Below are 20,617 nucleotides of genomic sequence, written 5' to 3'. Positions count from 1 at the left end.
CTGAATCTTAATTGAACTGACTATAAGATAAGGATATCGTGCTACCTTGACACTTTGTTTTCAAGCTGGTAAACTGTTTGCCACTAACATTTTCATTAAATGTACCAATATCAACTCTGTTTTCCGTAAATTTCTTGAAGACCATAACGATGACCACTAGAGTCAGTGCCCAAAAGAACGTAGTTCTGACATTTTCAACTTTTCGCACACATGTTTACACCCGACGTTGCCTCAGCTGAGACCGAAATCAACTGAATATCGTAACTTTCGCGCGCAAAAATAACCAACAAGTTCGATTTGCGTTGCCAACTTGACCGCATAACTAGCTGGTGAATAAATTGCCATCGTACAGTGCACACCCATGTTACACTGTAGTTAGCCTATTTCTCGATCGTGCTTTATCACAGCTTTATCTCTCAATAGTACGAAAGACCGTGTAATATAAAAATAAAAGTAATAACTTCTACAATCGATAGTTAGTCATCGAATGAGACTGTCGGACAGTGATTGAGTAAACGACATCTTTGGCAAAATCAAGGTCATTAAATATGGCTGTGTGTTTTATGGTAGAATTTTAATCAATGCTGTATTTAAATTTTAAGTGTAGTAATGCTGTCAGTGTTGCGGTAAGAAAAAGATATATTTGTTTTCAAATAAGATTATTTTAATAGTACCTATATTTTACTGTGATCATGTATGATTTGCGTATGTTGGTGTTGACAGTCGAAGTGTCAAAACGGTTTTGGAATTTATACCTAAGTATTTCGTGTCAGCATTTACAGTTTGTTCTTTTAAAGACTTGCAACTTGAAGTAGCCTGTTTATATTATAACCAAATTATCGAAAATGTCACGTAGATCAAGGAGAAAGTTACTGCCATTTTGTCATTCCACTGTGGCTGCTTTCGCTATCCTGCGCAGGCGGTGTATGGAACTGTTGAATAAATTGATTTCATTAGTGCCTGCTTGTTGCTTGCGTCGTGTAAATAGTTTGAATGTCTAGTGCCCCATAGATGTACGCAATTTTCAATCTGTATTTAGTAAACTACAGTAAACGTATAGGTATAATTTACTTTGCAGTATTGAATCGTTCCATAAATTTTACGGCACCGACACTTTGTATTTAGTAAACTTCAGAAAACATTTGGGAGTAGTGAATCGTAGAAACAAGCTAATTTGTAAGCTACTGTTTCAACAGTTTTTTTTTTTTTTTTTTTTTTTTTTTGCATGCGTGAAAAACAGACCTGCTTTAAAGTGTTGTTAGTGTTAATAGGCAGAAAAAAAATAAAAATTGTCAGTTCTGTATTGCTGTTTTTTTTTCTTTGTTAATAAAGACGTACTGCTAAAGTTTTTAATGATCGATTATGCACGTTTATTTCGTACGATATAGTTTGGGGTTTACATAAAGCAGTATTTTATGAGAAAAGTCTTAATTTACCTTCGCCATTGGATAGTTGCACAAAACTCGCCATAAGTGGTATTAGTTTGGCCAACACTACGTAGGGGAGAGTGGTGAGACTTGATCCCTTTTTTTACATTTTATTTTTTAAAGCGGTAGGTATAAACATCAGAAAAGAACTAAAATGTGTAATAAATAGTCAGTTTTTAGCTCTTTTTGTCCGTATTTTTACTTCAATCCTTTGCCATTTACTATCATCATAAAAAATTAAAAACTAAAGCCATGCAGAATGGATCAAGTCCCACCATATGTGGGACACTTGATACCTTTTACGGGGAGACTTGATCCGCCACTTCGTTGTGGTAAATGAAACAATTTATTCATGATTCAAACCAAATTTTATTTTGTTTATAAGATTTATAAGAGGAACTGAGGTTTACTAACAAAAGAAATTCACATAATAACTTGAGAAAACAAATTCATTCATGGTCTCTAGAGGCATTGCTTGAAGTGCGATCTGTAGCCTACAAAACATGTTATGAGATCATAAAAGGTCACTAAATTTTCAAATATATATTTTAAATAGCTGAAATTACTGTCAAAAAATCTGAATTAGCATGTTTAATGTATCCAAGATCATATACGAAATATAGCAGATTCATACAAAGAAAAAACAAGTATACTTCTTGAGAAAGTCAATAACGGCTGCCTCTATTTGAAGTATTTAACATGATGAAATTATAGACAAACATACAAATTATTGAATATTAAAGCCCTCAAATTTGACACTGTTAAAATGAAACTGATAACTCTGTCATTCTTTGAAGAAAATGCTGGAGATGGAATGACTCGTACAATTTGGTTCCTTTCAATGTCACATATGTCTTCAGTTTCTGGCCACTTGAACTGTTGGCCCTCTATCTTCCTCACACATTTTATGGTGAAATTCTCTTGGTCAGGAACACTGACAATCTCTCCCACATAATGTTTTTCAGATTTCTTTGTTTGGAAGGTAGCAATGATCCATTTTCCAGTGCCAGGTTCATCATTCAAAATTTCATCAGAATCACTGTTACTCAAACTCTCAAAGTCATTATCAAACTCACATGGAGACAGTTCTTCACTTTCAGAAGTTTCTACTTTCGGCTTCTACGTTTGTTTCTTGTTTTCAAAGTTCAGCCTCTTAGGTCTTCCCACAGGTTTCAATCTTCGCGCACTTCTTGCTCTGAGTTCTTCCTCAAGTTTATTTTTTACCGGAGTGTTTGTTAGGATTGTGGTACATGCTCATTTCCTTCCTCGTCTAGTTGTAGTGTGAGCTGCTGCCTTAGGGTGTGGTCTGATATCTTCAAAGGATCTGTATCCAATAGGGCTAGGTCTAATTCCGGAAGATGAAGGTTTTGATACTGAAACAAACTCTTTTGGAGAATCACAGACTTCCATGGATTGTAAGTGGCCTGTTGTATATGTAGACAAAAATTCATCATCTGTAAATATATCAGAGTTAAATGGCCATATGCCTGAAACCCAAAAACCACTAATCACATTGCTGGGTGTAAAAGCTTTAGAGAAAGCTATACCAAAAATCTCGGAGATATCATAGGTAGAGATAGTTTTCCCTGGATGCGCTGTCATCCAGTCTCCTGCAGCAGAATTGTAATATGCCTTCAGTGGACCATACACTGACCTATCAAGGGGCTGCATTTTATGGGATGTATGGGGAGGAATTGTCAAAAGAGTAATTCCATTTTCTTTTGCAAAATGTAAGGATTCCAAACTAATATGACTATCACGATTGTCCATGATGATAAGAGCTTTGTGTTGAGCACTGCATTTTACATATTTATGAAAATGTTTTAAAAGCAAAACAAAATTATCAGCTGTCATCCAACCGCCGGAATGAGTGGAACCACTGGTTCCAGGAGGAGCTCCATGCAGCATCCTATCCTGCCAGTTCACACATGGAAAGTTCATGAAAGGTGGGATGTGGCCTCCTATAGCATTTATTGCACAACATGCTGTCACAAGTTCACCTCTCTCGGCAGAAGTCAGTTTTCCTACTTGTTTCTCTCCTCTTATAGCCACTATTTTTCCTGGTTTGTGGGCTGTAGTAAGACCTGTTTCGTCTTTGTTTCAAATAGATTCTGGTCCAAGAACTTCCGTAGTGATAATCTGGCAGAGATTATCAAAAAACTGTCTAACATTGTGTTTATTAAAGCTGCTTCCTTTGCTTATACTGGTTCCTTCTGGTGTACGAAGAGAGAGTTCCTTTGATGCTCCTCGGAAACTTTTTCCCCCAAGGCACGCCATTACTGCAAGTTCCATACTTCTAGAGTCAATTTTTTTCCTAGCTTTGACTCCCTCTTTCCTTTTATATGTAAGACCCATAGTTCTGCAATATAAAGCAAAATTACTATAATTTGTTTTAATTTATTAGACCTAAGTTTCATTTTCATCCATATTGTATAATTCAATGCATTATATTACAATAAAATGTCTATATATTATTATTTGTTGGATGTTTTATGTCTTACAATAATGTGATACCAGGATAACAATTAAATCTTTGGGAAACATTTGAACAGGGGCAAGTCTCACCAAGTTCTTGAGGATCAAGTCTCCCCATAAGACACAAGTGAACAAAATTGCTTCTGAATGCTCCCTAACCTACAATTAGCATTTATTTTCAGTTATACTTTATGCCTTAAAGTATGAACTTTTATAGGAAACAGTTACCAGCATTATTTCTTACAGAATTAATATGTAAAAATAATTGGATTCACTTACCAAAATAAAAGTTAATTCGGTGAAAAATCTTTCTTTCCCTCTTACTGGACAGCAACAACAGTTAAACTCACAGATGCAAATTACAACAATGGAAAGTGGGTGGCAAGAAACACTAATGCCAACAAAAAAATTTAATTCCCAAAAATGGGCAAAATAATGGGAGGGACAAGTCTCCCCACTGATCAAGTCTCACCACTCTCCCCTACGCATAAAAAACAAATTGAAAACAACCACAGAAATAGAAATACTGGAGAAAAAGTGGTGGATCACTCTTAGGGATGTGACCCTTTATGAATAGCACTGACTCTATTGACTGACATGAATTTTAAAAAGCAACCTTGTGACAATCTAATCTTTGTCATTAGAGAGGAAGAATCGAAAAATAGTGGACTACCGGTTGTGTGTGCCTGGGGCCAAAAATGGAGTACAGTACTGCAATTTTGTCACAGAATAAGTATTAGAAATGAATATGGACAGTATCTGAGTACTAAGAAGAGATTAGCTTTCAAGTGACCGAAAGTTGACTTCAGCCAAAACTGCTTTTGATGTCACTCTATACTCATGTGTTTGTTGTATGAGCTAACCAGTTTACTTTATTAGCAAGAAGGCAGTGCCATCTAATGGAATAGTTGAAATGACATTATCAGCTCTTTCATGAAATTTCTGATGTAAGGCATTAGTATGAAAGTGACCACATATGCTACAGACTTAACCATATAATGTTGCAGATAGGATAAAAATACATAAACCCAGGAACATATGAGTGCTTGTTAGGCTCTATATAGAATTGTGTATGCAGGTGTTTAGCAGGGCTGGAGCCGCTTTTGAGATTTTGCCAGTTTTTTAACTGGCAAATGAGCAATAACATTTTTATGTACCTCTGGGTGGTGGTAAATGTGCACCAACCAGCTGCAGGTCACTTTCATTTAATTGGTTTTAGAAATTTTGGAAAGTGAGGATTGTGTAATAATGCAATCTTGTTGCTCCAGGAAATTTCATTTGACGAACTGGTAGCTGATTTTGTAGATCAATATCACTAAGTGACTAACCTAGGACAAATTAACCCGAGTCCATTTGTAGGTCGCCACGTTACAGCTTCCAGGGGCAGCAGTAATTTGACTTCCAATTTGCATATATTTATTGACTGAATTTAAAAATTTAAATTGCTGTTGTACTCTAATCATGAAGAGGTATAATGTTATGTTAAAAGTTTAACTCAAAAAGACAAGTATGTATTACAGATAGAAACTGTGTATCTCTCTGGTTGCTGGTGTCTGAGAGGCACTAGAATGTGGATTCAGGCACCCATCAAATTATTGTAGGATTGAGTAATAAGGCAGAAGAGCTTCTTATCCGTTTGGAAAATATAGATAGCTCTGAAAAGATGACATCCTTTGCCTGTCTGAACACAACGTAACCCCAAGTTTAGATAAGTTACATATAAAAGATTACACTGTAGCATATTACTCATGCACAACTAACGTGGGAAAAGGATTTAAGACAGAGCAGATCACTGTTAATTGTAAATGTATATGTATTCCAACTGAGAAATTCTGAACTGTTTGAGAAATCTGGGTTCTTAATTGCGCTATTTGTCAGACAGCAGCAAGCTGTTAAGTCTTTGGTGACTTCAATGTAAATATTCTAAAGGATTTTGATAGCAAAAAGATATGGAAACCTTAACGTGGATTCTACAATTTGATCTCATTAGTTAACTTTCCAAACAGTTTGATAAAGACAGTAGGACCCTAATTGACAATATTTCCTTTTGATGAAGCTCAGTGTGAGAAAATAACTGTTCACCCAGTAACAAAAGCTCTCTCTGTTCATGATGCACAGTCAGGGTAAATAACGGAGTGCCTTATGTCCTGAGCAAATCACAATTCGGGGTCCAGAAGGGTTGCTCTACTGAGAATGCCATTTACATGTTCACTAGCCAAATTTTACAAGCATTAAATAATAAAATAGGCTGGCTTGGTGTTTTCTGTGACGTATCTAAGGCATTTGAATGTGACGTGCAGTATTCTCCTAGGTAAATTGAAGTTTTATGGGATTGATGGTATAATCAACCAATGGATAATGTCATATCTGACCAAAAGAATGCAGAAAGTTGTACTTAGTAAATTAACCAATCTAGTCTGGGGACATTATTCTAACTGGGGAGCAATCATGTAAGGGGTTCGCCAAAGCTTAATCTTGGGTCAACTGTTGCTCCTCATATATGTAAAAGATCTTCTGTGTAATATACAAGAAGCAGAATTAAGTTCTTTTTGCAGGTGACACTACTATTGATCAATCCAAATATACATACAGAAACAGAAGAGATAGTAAACAAAATTCTTAAAGGTATTATAGATTGATTTTCTACGAGTGGTCTCTCACTCTATTTTCAAAGGAGACAACATATTCATTTCTGCACATCTAGGGGTACTAGATCAGTGATAAGAGTAACACACAGTGAGGAAATAATATGGTGGAAACTTCAAAATTCTTGTGTCCATATTGATTAGAATTTAAATTAGAAGCAGCACTTTTTGGAACAGCTAAAACAACTTAGTTCAGCCACATTTGCACTTACAATCATTGCAAATCTTAAGAGACAAATCAATAAGTTGACATGATTTGCTTATTTTCATTCAATAATGTCATATGGAATAATGTTCTGGGGTAACAACTCTTACTCCAAAACATGCTGTAAGAATAATGTGCGGTACTCGCCCACAATCATATTGTAGGCATCTGTTTCAGTTGGACATGCTGACTACTGCTTCATAGTATATTTATCCCGTCATGGAGTTTATTGCAAGTAATCCACTATAGTTCAAAAGGAACAATGCTGTACATAATTACTCCACATTATGGTCTTTTCTTTAGTACAAAAAGGGGAGCACAATGTTGCGACAAAAGTTTTTAATCACTTACCTAGTTGTATCTGACAGGCTGCGAAGTAAAATTTGGAAGGCACACGCGCGCGCGCGCTCGCACACACACACACACACACACACACACACACACACACACACACACACACACACACACACACACCAAAAAGTCTGTCTTTGACAGCTCCTTCTATTCCAGAGAAGAATTTCTATTACTGTAATGTGTAAAAAGATGGTAGATAGAACTTAACTCTGACCTCTATTTTCCTTGCTTTATGAAAGCAAAGAAAGGAAATTAGACATGTTCAGAATGTAACTATGTGTATGAATTAATTTGCAATGTGAATGTAAAATGACTCGTCCCACATCATTACAATCTATTGTGCAAAATGATCCATGCGACATGAAACTGTTTTGAGGCAGTGTAAACTATGGCATGCAAATACCAGGACTACATTCTTCCAGTATTTGAGAATGAGAGCACTTGACTTCCAAGAAAGCAAACAACAATAAACAATATATTTTCTGACCGTGAAAAATTGCCTGTGTAGATGAGCTCTCTGCAACTGTACCTTTAGTATTTATTGTTTTCCTGTACGCCTATCTGAAAAGGGTGTTGTGGCTGATAAACGTATTCCAAATAGTCGAGCAATAAATTCATGCTGGGGAAAAACAAGCAATACATTTTTATGAGTGTATTCTGAACTCGGTGATTTATGAAAGCTTATATTTACGTAAGTTGTGCACATTTTTGTAGGAACATGAATTCAGTCATACATGCTATTGATGTCACTACCTAAACAGACTTACAGATAGTTTGTTACAGTTTATATGGTACTTGAGACAGTGCATTGACCAAATGGTGCAAGTAAACTGACTCACCACGACAGTTATGGTCAAAGCTGTGTTTAGTGTGGAATCCAATCCCAACTGCTGCTAAAGTGTGGGCATATATGCTTTACCAAGGATTGAAGTCTTCAGTACCAGAAAGTGAAAATCTGTATTTATGCATTTACACATGGAGCCAACAACCCAATTAAAAGAAAATAAAGATCTATACAACATTCTGGTTAATATTGTAGGACAGTAGTTTAAATATACATATCATACAGGAATGTCATTAGAAAATTAGAACAAATTCTCAAATGATGTGTGTCCCTTTAAAACTCAAAATATGAAACTGTATGGCAATATAGGTGTGGCAATTGGTGTGTATTTTTGACAGATAGACAAATTTTGGCTGATTTGTGAAGCAGTCATGCCAAATATAAAAGAAATTTTGATGCAATATTTTGCTGTCAAATTCACTGCTAAATAAAACCAATTTTTAGAGATGTTTGAACCATTCTTTTACCTTTTGGAAATTAGTTTGTTTTTATGTTGACTATGATGCCATACATTTTCTTTGCTTGTATACAGAAATTCAAGTAAAGTCATTAGACCGTTCATTGTGTTCTATGTACAGTGTCTCTCCATTTGTGTTTTTACACAGTTCTGCATTGTTACATAGTTTATAAATAGTTACATAATATCTTGATTGATAACTATGTCTAATTAGACCTTTATGCTTAATATTTCCAATAATTTAGCTGATTATTTCTGCCACACCATTATGCCTGCTATGTAACATGCTGTGTATGCTATAAATTTAAATTAAGTAAGTTCCTGTTGACAACTCACTTCGCAATATGTGTGTTTGTATGAATCATGTAATGTGATATTGCCATAACTTGATTCCAGTTGAAAAAATTGTGTTTTTTTTTAATGTTTCAGGTGGCTTTAGGACCATTCAAGTATCGAGAAAGATCTGAAGAGTCTAGAGTTAATGTAGTTGTCTTTGCAAGGTAAATTACCATTTCATGTTACCAGATATTTCTGTTGTTTACCCTGTATTATATTAATGTATTTTATGCTGTGGGAGATCTTTTGCATCGTAAAAGAAAAAATGTGGACTGTGTGATGTAATACTGCTAAAGATCTATGTACATAGACTATTGGTGTGGTAACCACTGTGGTACAAAACGAGAAAAACTGAGTAATTGTATAAGAGTTGCAAATTGGAAATAAGGGAAGATATAAGAATGAACTGAGGAAACAGCTCAAAGGACAGGAGCTCAATATGGAGCACAAGTTATATTCAAAAGCTTGATTACTGATACTAAAAGTGTGCTTGGTACATTGGAGTTAACTACTCCTTTTCTATTAAATTTTTTAATAAATGTGAATGTATATGTGCTCGGAAATTGAGGAAAATCTGCAATAATTTTAACGTAATGACATGGCTTACATCAGATTTAGACATGTTTTGTGGGAAGTAGTGAGGTTGAGAGGAATTGCAGTGAAAGCAGTCACAAATTCATAAAACAGGAGACAGCGTTTTCTATTAAGTTTGCTGATAATTTGAAATAGTTACTTATAGATTAAGATAAATTATTATGTTCAAAGACTGTCCAATAAAATATTACTATTTATCAGATTCAAACAAAACCGCGTGGAACTGGAATGACAATGTAGAAACAGAAGATGTTTTTTTAATGTGTAAACAGTTGATTGTGAGATAAAAGTGGGCAAGAAATAGGAAAGCTGTATAGTGACTGAATAAAGGTAGATAGAAATAATGGATAAAATCCTGGGTCAGAAGACAAGTACACATTGAAATTGGAATAACAATTATTTACAGACTTCACAATTCAAACCTGTGTTCTCTCTCTTCCCTTATTGGTGGTTTATTATTCATGATTAGTCATATTCTATTGATCCTACATAGTGCCTGAAATTTAGAAAGAAGTCAAAGATGTGCATTGAACTGCAGTTCAGTTCATCGACTTAACATTGTGAAAAAACTGTTGGATTACAGTCCTAATTCTAACTATGAAACAACATTAAACATTAAATTTAAGAGTTAATTTGAAGATAGTCTTCAGTGTTGGAGGAGAAGTTGACCTCAGTCTCAAAACTCCACCACATTATCTGCATGACATTTAAAGTGATATATTTTATACCCGTCTACCAGTCTCTTATCTGGACTAATACTAACTCATTTAAATTCTTGTAGAGGCATCTTCTCAGAAATTTTTGAAAATATAGACATTAATGTGATGGGTCAATTATTTTTTACTGATCCTTTGTTACCCTCTTTTGCGCAGTGGCTCTGGGATATTTTTGTCTGTGGGATAGAACTGTTATGGGAAAATTCATTGCATAAGTATGTCAGTGTTTTACTAAGTTCGTCTGAGAACATATCATTATTTTATGACTGATTTCACCCTTAGTAACCACTGAAACATATATTTTTAAGACAATGTATAATAATAAAAATTTCTTTTGGAAATGTAAGAAGCACTTCAATTCAAAACAACTTGTTTTGGAACGCTTTTCGCAGAAACTATAGGCTATTTATTAAGGTTTATACAATACCTATTAAGGAAGTTTTGAAAGTAAAATTATCTGCTCTGCCATAAAACTGTTATTAAAGGTATCTGCAGTTTTGGAACTTTTTTTTTCATTTCATTATCTACCTTTCATTAAACTTAATTTTCTTGATTTCTTTCTCCTGTCTCCTTTTCATTTTATTCCAAACAATCATTATCTTGTTGATTGAAGAACTTATTTTCTCTTGAAAATACAGGGTGTTTATAAATGAATATCGGGGTATTAACACTTTATAATATTTATTACCTGATTAAATTTACAGTTATAAATGATATGTCAAATGAAAGAGCAACTCAAACAGTTTTACCAAGAACTGTATAAATGTTCAATGTGAGCACCATTTGTCACATGGCACACATCAAGTCTACAGTCAAGTTCCTCCTAAATGCAAGGGGCCCAACGAAGGGCTTGCTTTGCAAGGCCTCCACATTCACCTGACCTAACGCCATGCAATTTTTTCCTTTGGGGCTTCATCAAGGATCATGTGTACCTGCCTCCGCTACCAGCAGACTTCCCTGAATTAAGAAACCGGATTGAAGCAGCTGTTGCTACAATCACTGAAAACACACTTATCAACGTTTGGGAAGAACTTGGCTATAGACTTGATGTGTACCATGTGACAAATGGTGCTCTCATTGAACATTTATAAGGTTCTTGGTAAAACTGTTTGAGTGGCTCTTTCATTTGACATCATTTATAACTGTAAGTTTAATATAATAAATATCATAAAGCATTAAAACCCCGATATTGATTTATAATCACCCTGTACATAAATTTTGATGTTCTGATGCCATTGCTTAAAATTTTACATAGCACTTTGTAAATTGATTGAACCCTGTCATCCTCAGTGTCCCTTGATGGAAAGTAATCTTCTCTTAAATCTATTTGATATTGTGATTCCATTAGTAATCCAGAGTTTAGATGCATTTGATCTGTTTCCTCTGGTTAGATTATAGGAAAACAGGTTTTCTGAATAGCCTAATAATCTTCCAGAATTTATATTTTTCACACAAGGGGTGTTTTGTAAGCTTTCCAGTCTGTATTTTGCAAACTTTTCTTGAATTCCTGAATCCCTTTTCATTTATCATCCTTGTAGCTTTCCAGTCATTTTTGTCACATACCCTAATAGTAAATGTCACTAGTTGACCATGATGGTCTGAAAGATAAAGGGAAAACACTATGAAATGGCAAAGAATTACATTATATATTTGGAATAGGTATGTAGTAACTGGATGAATAGGTATGTAGTAACAGGATGCTAAGTTACATCCATTTGTATTGAGCATTCCTGTATTGGAGGTCAAATGATGATAGGAAATGCACACCTACATTATTTGCAGGCTGCTTCAGTCCATCTAATCAGATTAGAAGTTTTTTTTTTTTTTTTTTAAGTCTTCTGATTGGTTTGATGCGACCCACCACAAATTCCTCTCCTGTGCCAACTTTTCAATCGCAGAGCAGCATTTGCAACCTACATTCTCAGTTGACTGCTGGATGCATTCCAGTCTCAGTTTTCCTCTACAGTTTTTACACTCTTCAGCTCCCTCTAGTAACATGGAAGCCATTCCGTGAAGTCTTAACAGATGTCATGCCAACTTGTCCCTTTTCCTTATCAGTGTTTTCCATACATTCCTTTCCTCGCCAATTCTTCAGAGAATCTCCACAGTCCTTACCTTATCAGTCCATGTACTTCTCAACATTCTTCTGTAGCACCACATCCCAAATTCTTCGGTTCTCTTTGTTTCTGGTTTTCGCACAGTCCATGTTTCATCGCCATACAATGCCGTGCCTCAGCATATATTATCAGATGTATGTTCCTGAAATGAAGGCCTGTGTTTGACACTAATAAACTTTTCATGGCCAGGAATGTCCGTTTTTGCCAGTGCTAATCTGCTTTTTATGTCCTCCTTGCTCATCTGTCATTTGTTATTGTGGTACATAGGTAACAGAATTCCTTAACTTCATCTACTTCGTGATCACCATTCCTGATGTGAAGTTTCTCACTGTCCTTATTTCTGCTGTTTCTAATTACCTTCATCTTTTGCTGATTTACTCTCAATCCAAATTCTGTACTCATTAAACAGTTCATTCCATTCAGCAGATCCTATAATTCTTCTTCACTTTCACCGGGGATAGCAGTGTCATCAGTGAATGTATCATTGATATCCTTTCACTTTAAATTGAATGAAAAATATAACACTTTTGCTAATAAAGTGCTTACTTCATTTGAACACTGTTTTCCCCCTAAACTTACCAAGGTTAGAGTAAAGTCTACAAAGAAGCCATCCCCCCTGCGGGTCCGGGGATTAGAATGGGCCCGCGGTATTCCTGCCTGTCGTAAGAGGCGACTAAAAGGAGTCCATCCCCCTCACGGGGGTAGTTAGCGCCTGCGTCCGGAGACGGACGGTCCCACGACCTATCATCGTGGTCCTTTTGGTTTTTCACTTCTCGTTTCTTCCTTCCTTTTGTTGGTTCCTTTCTTTGCTCTTCTCCACCTCACTGTCTTCCTTACTCTTTCCCTTGACTTCTCCTTGCTTTCTCATTGCCTTTTTCTCCTTGCCTTCCCATTGCCTTTTTCTCCTTGCCTTCTCATTGCCTTCTTCTCCTTGCCTTCTCCTTGCCTTCTTCTCCTTGCTTTCTCATTGCCTTCTTCGCCTTGCCTTCTCTGGTCTCCGCCTCGGCGTTTGAGACAGTCTGTCCTCTTTCTCCCTCTCTCTCTTCTTTTTCCTCTTCTTCCTTCCTCCCTGTGCGTGCCTGAAGGCCGACCCACGCGTTCGCACGCGTAGCCGGTGACGGGGTAACGCGTAAGTCCCCGCCCTGGGTAGACATGTAAGGCACGCGCGTACCCCCTGGTAAAGGCCAGGCCCGGGGAGGGGTGATTGCCTGAGCTGATACCTTCTGACCATGCCGATTGGTCCCTCCGTCTGTTTCTCGGGAGGTGTGACCTGAGGTGTAAACATTCACCTAAGGCGGGAGTGCCCTCTGAGAGGGTCCCCACAAGGAAGGAGCGCGCCATCGGAGACGCTGGCAATCATGGGGGATTCCTCCGCAATGGATTCTACTCCATCTCTTTCGACTTCGACCCAAAAACGGAAACGTGACCAGCCAACAGTGACAAAAGTACTACCGCCTGCCCCACAGTTCCTCGTAGTTTCTCGATCTGAGGACGGAAAGGATTTTTCCTCTGTCAACCCTTTCGTTATTCAGAGGGGCGTAGATGCCATAGCCGGATCTGTCAAATCTTGTACCAGGTTGCGTAACGGCACCTTATTACTAGAAACTGAGAGTGCCTTTCAGGCTCAAAAACTGCTTCGGGCCACCCTCCTGTACACGTTCCCTGTCCGGGTGGAGGCCCACCGAACTTTGAATTCGTCTCGTGGTGTAGTCTATACTAGCTCCCTCGACGGATTGACTGACGAGGAGCTTCAATCATTCCTCGCTGAGCAGGGCGTGACGGCTGTCCATAGGGTCATGAAAAAGGTCAACAATGACCTTGTACCGACCCGGACAATTTTCTTGACCTTCGATAGTGTTAAGCTGCCATCGCGCATCAAGGCGGGCTACGAGGTTATTTCTGTTCGCCCCTATGTCCCGACACCTACGCGCTGCTACCAGTGTCAGCGTTTCAATCACACTCGACAGTCTTGTTCCAATGCGGCTAAATGTGTCACTTGTGGCAGGGATGCCCATGAAGGTGACTGTCCACCTCCGTCTCCTCGTTGTGTGAACTGTCAGGGTGACCATGCCGCATCCTCCCGCGACTGTCCTGTCTATAAGGAAGAACGCTGTATCCAGGAAATTCGGGTCAAAGAGAAAGTGTCCACCTCGGCTGCTCGCAAGCTATTGGCTAGTAGGAAGCCCACGCTGCTCCCAGCGGGGAAATACAGTACTGTCCTCGCCTCTCCTCGGACTACCCGGGAGGTAGCAACCCAGACATGCGATCTGACCTTCAGCACCACGGTCGTCCGCTCGGCCAGTGCTAAGATCGCGCGGTCGACGTCTCCTCTTCCTCCCATCACCCCACAGACACGAGCACCTTCCTCAGCTTCTGCTAAGACGAAGACCCAGAAGTCAGATGCACGGGCCTTCAAGAAGGAACCATCCCGTGCAGACTTCCTCCGTACCTCGACCTCCCAGCCTCCGACCGGTACTTCCACTACACGTCCTTCCAAAAAGGCGCATAGGAAGCACAGTTCTCCTTCTCCGCCACGGCGCATTTCTTCTCCTGCGCCACCCAGCGGTTGCCGCCCCAGGCCGTCATCCGTTTCGCCTGGCCGCACCGCTGGTCGCCGTACATCTGGCCGTTCACTGGCGGAGGAAGCTCCCCCTCCCGGCCATCCTCCCAAGATGGCCGATGACCCTATAGACCCAATGGACGATGACTGTCCGCCTACTGATAGTGGCGGCAGTGCTCGCTCGAAGCCAGGCCCTAAGCGGCCTTCGAGGTGACCACTTCTCTCATCTTCCTTTTCTTACGATGGCACTTATTCACTGGAATATTAGCAGCATTCGCTCCAACCGAGAGGACTTGAAGTTGCTGCTCCGCTTGCACCGTCCGCTTGTCGTAGCCCTCCAGGAAACGAAGCTACGCCCATGCGATCAAATTGCCTTGGCACTACACCTCTGTGCGTTTTGACCTACCCCCTGTGGTAGGTATCCCAGCTCATGGAGGGGTTATGTTGCTGGTCCGGGATGATATTTACTACGATCCCATCACGTTGCACACCGGCGTGCAGGCAGTTGCCATCCGCATTACTCTCCCCACTTTTACGTTTTCCTTTTGTACCGTTTACACTCCATCGTCATCTGCCGTTACCAGGGCAGACGTGATGCAACTTATTGCTCAGCTACCTGCACCATTTTTGTTAACTGGAGACTTCAATGCCCACCATCCTCTTTGGGGCTCTCCAGCATCCTGCCCGAGGGGCTCCTTGTTAGCAGACCTTTTCAACCAGCTCGATCTTGTCTGCCTCAATACTGGCGCCCCTACTTTTCTTTCGGACACATCTTACACCAATTCCCATTTAGACCTCTCTATATGTACTCCCCAACTTGCACGCCAGTTTGAGTGGTATGCACTTTCTGATACATATTCGAGCGACCACTTCCCGTGTGTTATCCATCTCCTGCAGCATACCCCCTCTCCGTGCTTCTCTAATTGGACCATCTCCAAGGCAGACTGGGGGCTCTTCTCTTCCAGGGCGACCTTTCAGGATCAAACCTTTACAAGCTGCGATCGTCAGGTCGCACACCTCACGGAAGTCATTCTCGCTGCTGCTGAATATTCCGTCCCTCACCCTCCTTCTTCTCCACGTCGCGTACCGGTCCCCTGGTGGACCGCAGCATGTAGAGACGCTTTACGTGCTCGTCGACGTGCTTTACGCACATTTAAACGCCACCCTACAGTGGCGAATTGTATCAATTATAAACGATTACGTGCTCAGTGTCGTCATATTATCAAAGAAAGCAAGAAAGCCAGCTGGGCTGCTTTCACAAGCACGTTCAACAGTTTTATTCCTTCTTCTGTTGTCTGGGGTAGCCTGCGCCGGCTATCTGGCACTAAGGTCCACTCACCAGTTTCTGGCTTGACGGTCGCGAATGACGTCCTTGTGGCCCCTGAGGCTGTCTCCAATGCCTTCGGCCGCTTTTCTGCAGAGGTTTCGAGCTCCGCTCATTACCACCCTGCCTTCCTCCCGCCGAAAACAGGCAGAGGAGGCTAGGCCACCTAACTTCCGCTCCTCGAATCGTGAAAGTTATAATGCTCCATTCACCATGCGGGAACTCGAAAATGCACTTACCTGGTCACGGTCCTCTGCTCCAGGGCCTGATTCTATTCATATTCAGATGCTGAAGAACCTTTCTCCTGCGGGTAAAGGTTTCCTTCTTCGTACTTATAATCGCATCTGGATTGAGGGAGATGTTCCCGCATGCTGGCGCGAGTCTATTGTTGTCCCGATTCCTAAGCCGGGGAAGGACAAGCACTTGCCTTCCAGTTATCGACCTATCTCGCTTACCAGCTGTGTCTGTAAAGTGATGGAGCGAATGGTTAACTCTCGATTGGTTTGGCTGCTCGAGTCTCGACGCCTACTTACCAATGTACAATGTGGATTTCGTAGGCGCCGCTCTGCTGTTGACCACCTGGTTACCTTGTCGACCTTCATTATGAATAACTTCTTGCGGAAGCGCCCGACCGCGGCTGTGTTCTTTGATTTGGAGAAGGCTTACGACACCTGTTGGAAGGCGGGCATTCTCCGCACCATGCATACATGGGGCCTTCGCGGTCGCCTCCCTCTTTTTATTCGTTCCTTTTTAATGGATCGACAGTTCAGGGTACGTGTGGGTTCTGTCCTGTCCGACACCTTTCGCTAGGAGAATGGGGTGCCACAGGGCTCAGTTTTGAGCGTCGCTCTCTTCGCCATCGCGATCAATCCAATAATGGATTGCCTCCCAGCTGATGTATCAGGCTCCCTTTTCGTGGACGATTTTACCATCTATTGCAGCGCGCAGTGTACACGTGTCCTGGAGCGCTGTCTTCAGCGTTCTCTTGACCGTCTTTACTCCTGGAGTGTCGCCAATGGCTTCCGTTTTTCTGCCGAGAAGACGGTCTGTATTAACTTCTGGCGCTACAAAGAGTTTCTCCCACTGTCCTTACGACTCGGTCCCGTTGCTCTCCCAATCGTGGAGACAACCAAATTTTTAGGCCTTACATTTGACAGGAAACTTAGCTGGTCTCCACATGTGTCATATTTGGCCGCCCGTTGTACCCGTTCTTTAAATGTCCTCCGTGTTCTCAGTGGTATGTCGTGGGGAGCGGATCGAACCGTCCTGCTTCGCCTATACCGGTCGATCGTCCGCTCCAAGCTGGATTATGGGAGCTTCGTATACTCCTCTGCACGGCCATCCATCTTACGCCGCCTCAACTCCATACAACATCGGGGTTTACGACTTGCGATCGGAGCGTTTTATACCAGTCCCGTAGAGAGTCTTCATGCTGACGCTGGCGAATTGCCACTCACCTACCGGCGCGATATACTGCTTTGTCGGTATGCCTGTCGGCTACTGTCAATGCCCGACCATCCGTCTTATCGGTCCTTTTTTGACGACTCTCTTGACCGTCAATACGGGTTGTATGTCTCTGCCCTGCTACCCCCTGGAGTTCGCTTTCGTCGCCTCCTTCAACACCTTAATTTTTCACTCCCTGCAACCTTTCGAGTGGGCGAGAGCCGCACGCCACCTTGGCTCCAGGCTCAGGTCCGCGTTCACCTTGACCTCAGCTCGCTCCCAAAAGAGGTCACCCCCGGTTCGGTCTACCACTCCCGTTTTTTGGAACTTCATTCGAAGTTCATCGACATGACTTTCATTTATACAGATGGCTCTAAGACCAATGACGGGGTCGGGTGTTCCTTTATTGTCGAGGCACAAAGTTTCAAATACCGGCTCCATGGCCATTGTTCGGTCTTCACAGCTGAGCTCTTTGCCCTCTACCAGGCTGTTCTTTACATCTGCCGCCACCGACATTCTGCTTATGTCATCTGCTCAGATTCCCTGAGCGCCATCCAGAGCCTCAGTGATCCGTACCCGGTTCATCCTTTCGTACACCGGATCCAACGCTCTCTTCAGCAGCTGGTGGACGTCGGTTCTCCAGTTAGCTTTATGTGGGTTCCTGGCCATGTCGGCATCCCTGGGAACGAAGCTGCAGATGCCGCGGCCAAGGCTGCGGTCCTCCAGCCTCGGACAGCTTCTTGTTGCGTCCCTTCGTCCGATTTTAGCAGGGTGATTTGTCGGCGCATCTTATCTCTGTGGCATGCCAATTGGGCTGCACTTACCGACAACAAGCTTCGGGCCTTAAAACCTCTTCCCGTGGCTTGGACGTCCTCCTCACGCCCTTCTCGGCGGGAGGAGGTCGTTTTAGCCCGGTTAAGAATTGGACACTGCCGGTTCAGCCATCGCCATCTGCTGACGGCTGCGCCGGCGCCGTTCTGCCCATGTGGGCACTTGCTGACGGTTAGACACATTCTAATGTCCTGTCCAGATCTTAACACACTGCGCCTCGATCTTAACCTGCCAAATACTTTCGATGCCATTTTAGCGGATGACCCACGAGCAGCTGCTCGTGTTCTTCGTTTTATCAATTTGACAAACCTCGCTAAGGACATTTGATGATGCTGTTTTTTAATCCTATGCCTGTCAGTCTGTCTTTTATCGTGTTTTCCCTTTTAGTTGTTGTGGTCCACTTGTGCCTCGCGGTGCATTCTTAGAGTAGTCAGGGCGCTAATGACCATTGAAGTTGTGCGCCCTAAAACCACAAAAAAAAAAAAAAAAAAAAAGAAGAAGAAGCCATGGATTACTCAAGGAATAGGGGTATTTTGTAAAACAAAAAGAAAACTGTGTCTGTCAATCCAAAACAGTTCTGATGTTGATGCTATAGCACATTACAAGAAATACTGCAAAATATTAAAGACTGTAATACGGATATCAAAGCAAATATATTACAAGGAAAAGATAGTCATATCAGAAAACAAAGTAGACTATATGGAATATAGTGAAGGAGGAGACCGGTAGAACGAGACATGAAGAGGGACAAATAGCATTAAGAGTAAATGATACATTGGTGACAGACATGTATAGTGTTGCAGAACTTTTTAACAAACATTTTATAACTGTTACTGACAAGATGGGGTTGTCAGGTTCTGTAGATGCTGCTATGGAATACTTCAGACCAGACATTTCAAGTAATTTCCATAATATGTATTTGACCCTCACTACCCCAGCAGAAATAATATCCATCATAAAATCTTTAAAATCAAAAACATCTAGTGGGCGTGATGAAATGTCAACAAAGTTAATTAAAGAATGTGATTCTGAGTTAAGTAACATATTAAGCTATCTGTGTAACCAGTCATTTATCAGTGGAATATTTCCTGAATGGTTGAAATATGCTGAAGTTAAGCCACTGTTTAAGAAGGGAGATAAAGAAATGGCATCACATTTCCGTCCAATTTCACTTTTGCTGGCATTCTCAAAAATTTTAGAAAAAGTAATGTACAATTGGCTTTATAACCATCTTATCTCAAATAACCTAATGTCAAAGTCACAGTTCGGATTTCTGAAGGGTTCTGATATTAAGAAGGCTATCTACACTTACAGTGAAAATGTGCTTAATTCATTAGACAAAAAATTTCAGGCAACTGGTTTTTTTTGTGATCTATCAAAGGCATTTGACTGTGTAAATCACAATATCCTTTTAAGTAAATTAGAATATTATAGTGTAACAGGAAATGCTGCAAAATGGTTCAAAGCTTATATCTCTGGCAGGAAACAAAGGGTGTTATTAGGAAAGAGACATGTATCAAACTATCAGGCATCATCCAACTGGGAACTAATTACATGTGGCGTCCCACAAGGTTCCACTTTAGGGCCCTTTTTCTTGTGTATATCAGTGACCTTTCGTCAGTAACATTACCAGAAGCCAAGTTCGTTTTGTTTGCTGATGATACAAACATTGCAATAAATAGCAAATCAAGTGTAGTCTTAGAAAGGTCAGCTAATAAAATACTTGTGGACATTAATCACCGGTTCCTAGCCAATTCTTTGTCACTAAGCTTTGAAAAAACACACTACATGCAGTTCAGAACTCGTAAGGGGTGTCCCACGAGTATATGCCTAACATACGATGACAAGCAGATAGGAGAAGTGGACAGTGTTAAATTCTTGGGATTACAGCTTGACAATAAATTCAACTGGGAGGAGCACACCACAGAACTGCTGAAGCGTCTTAAAAAATCTCTATTTGCAATGTGAATTGTCAGACATAGGGGATATAAAAATGAAAAAACTGGCGTACTATGCTTACTTTCATTCCATAACGTCATATGGGATTATTTCGTGGGGTAATTCATCAAACCGAGCTAAAGTTTTCCAGGCACAAAAACATGCAGTAAGAGTTATGTGTGGTGTGAACTCAAGAACATCCTGCAGAAACCTGTTCAGGGAACTAGGGATACTGACTACTGCTTCCCAATATATTTATTCCATAATGAAATTTGTCATTAAAAATATATCACTTTTTAAAACCAACAGCTCAGTTCATGGAATCGATACTAGAAATAAGAATAACCTTCA

The 20,617-nt window shown here is 40.5% G+C and overlaps 1 protein-coding gene across 2 annotated transcripts in view; it reads left to right on the top strand.

The window, feature by feature from the left end:
• The first annotated feature begins 528 nt into the window (after window positions 1–528).
• LOC126481095 (serine/threonine-protein kinase VRK1-like) overlaps window positions 529–20,617 on the top strand; it is a 99,394-nt gene continuing 79,305 nt past the window's right edge. The window contains exons 1-2 of one of the 2 annotated variants that reach the window (XM_050104614.1): window positions 529–626; window positions 8,837–8,907. The gene's annotated coding sequence lies outside the window, so the exon portion shown is untranslated. Of the gene's footprint in view, window positions 627–990; window positions 1,014–8,836; window positions 8,908–20,617 lie in introns of those variants that run through there. The other variant, XM_050104615.1, reaches the window with a different exon arrangement.

Source organism: Schistocerca serialis, chromosome 5 (assembly GCF_023864345.2).
Source record: "Schistocerca serialis cubense isolate TAMUIC-IGC-003099 chromosome 5, iqSchSeri2.2, whole genome shotgun sequence".
In the NCBI taxonomy this organism is placed as follows: domain Eukaryota; kingdom Metazoa; phylum Arthropoda; class Insecta; order Orthoptera; family Acrididae; genus Schistocerca; species Schistocerca serialis.
Note: the sequence above shows the minus strand (reverse complement) of the source record. Positions and strands in the feature narration are given on the sequence as shown.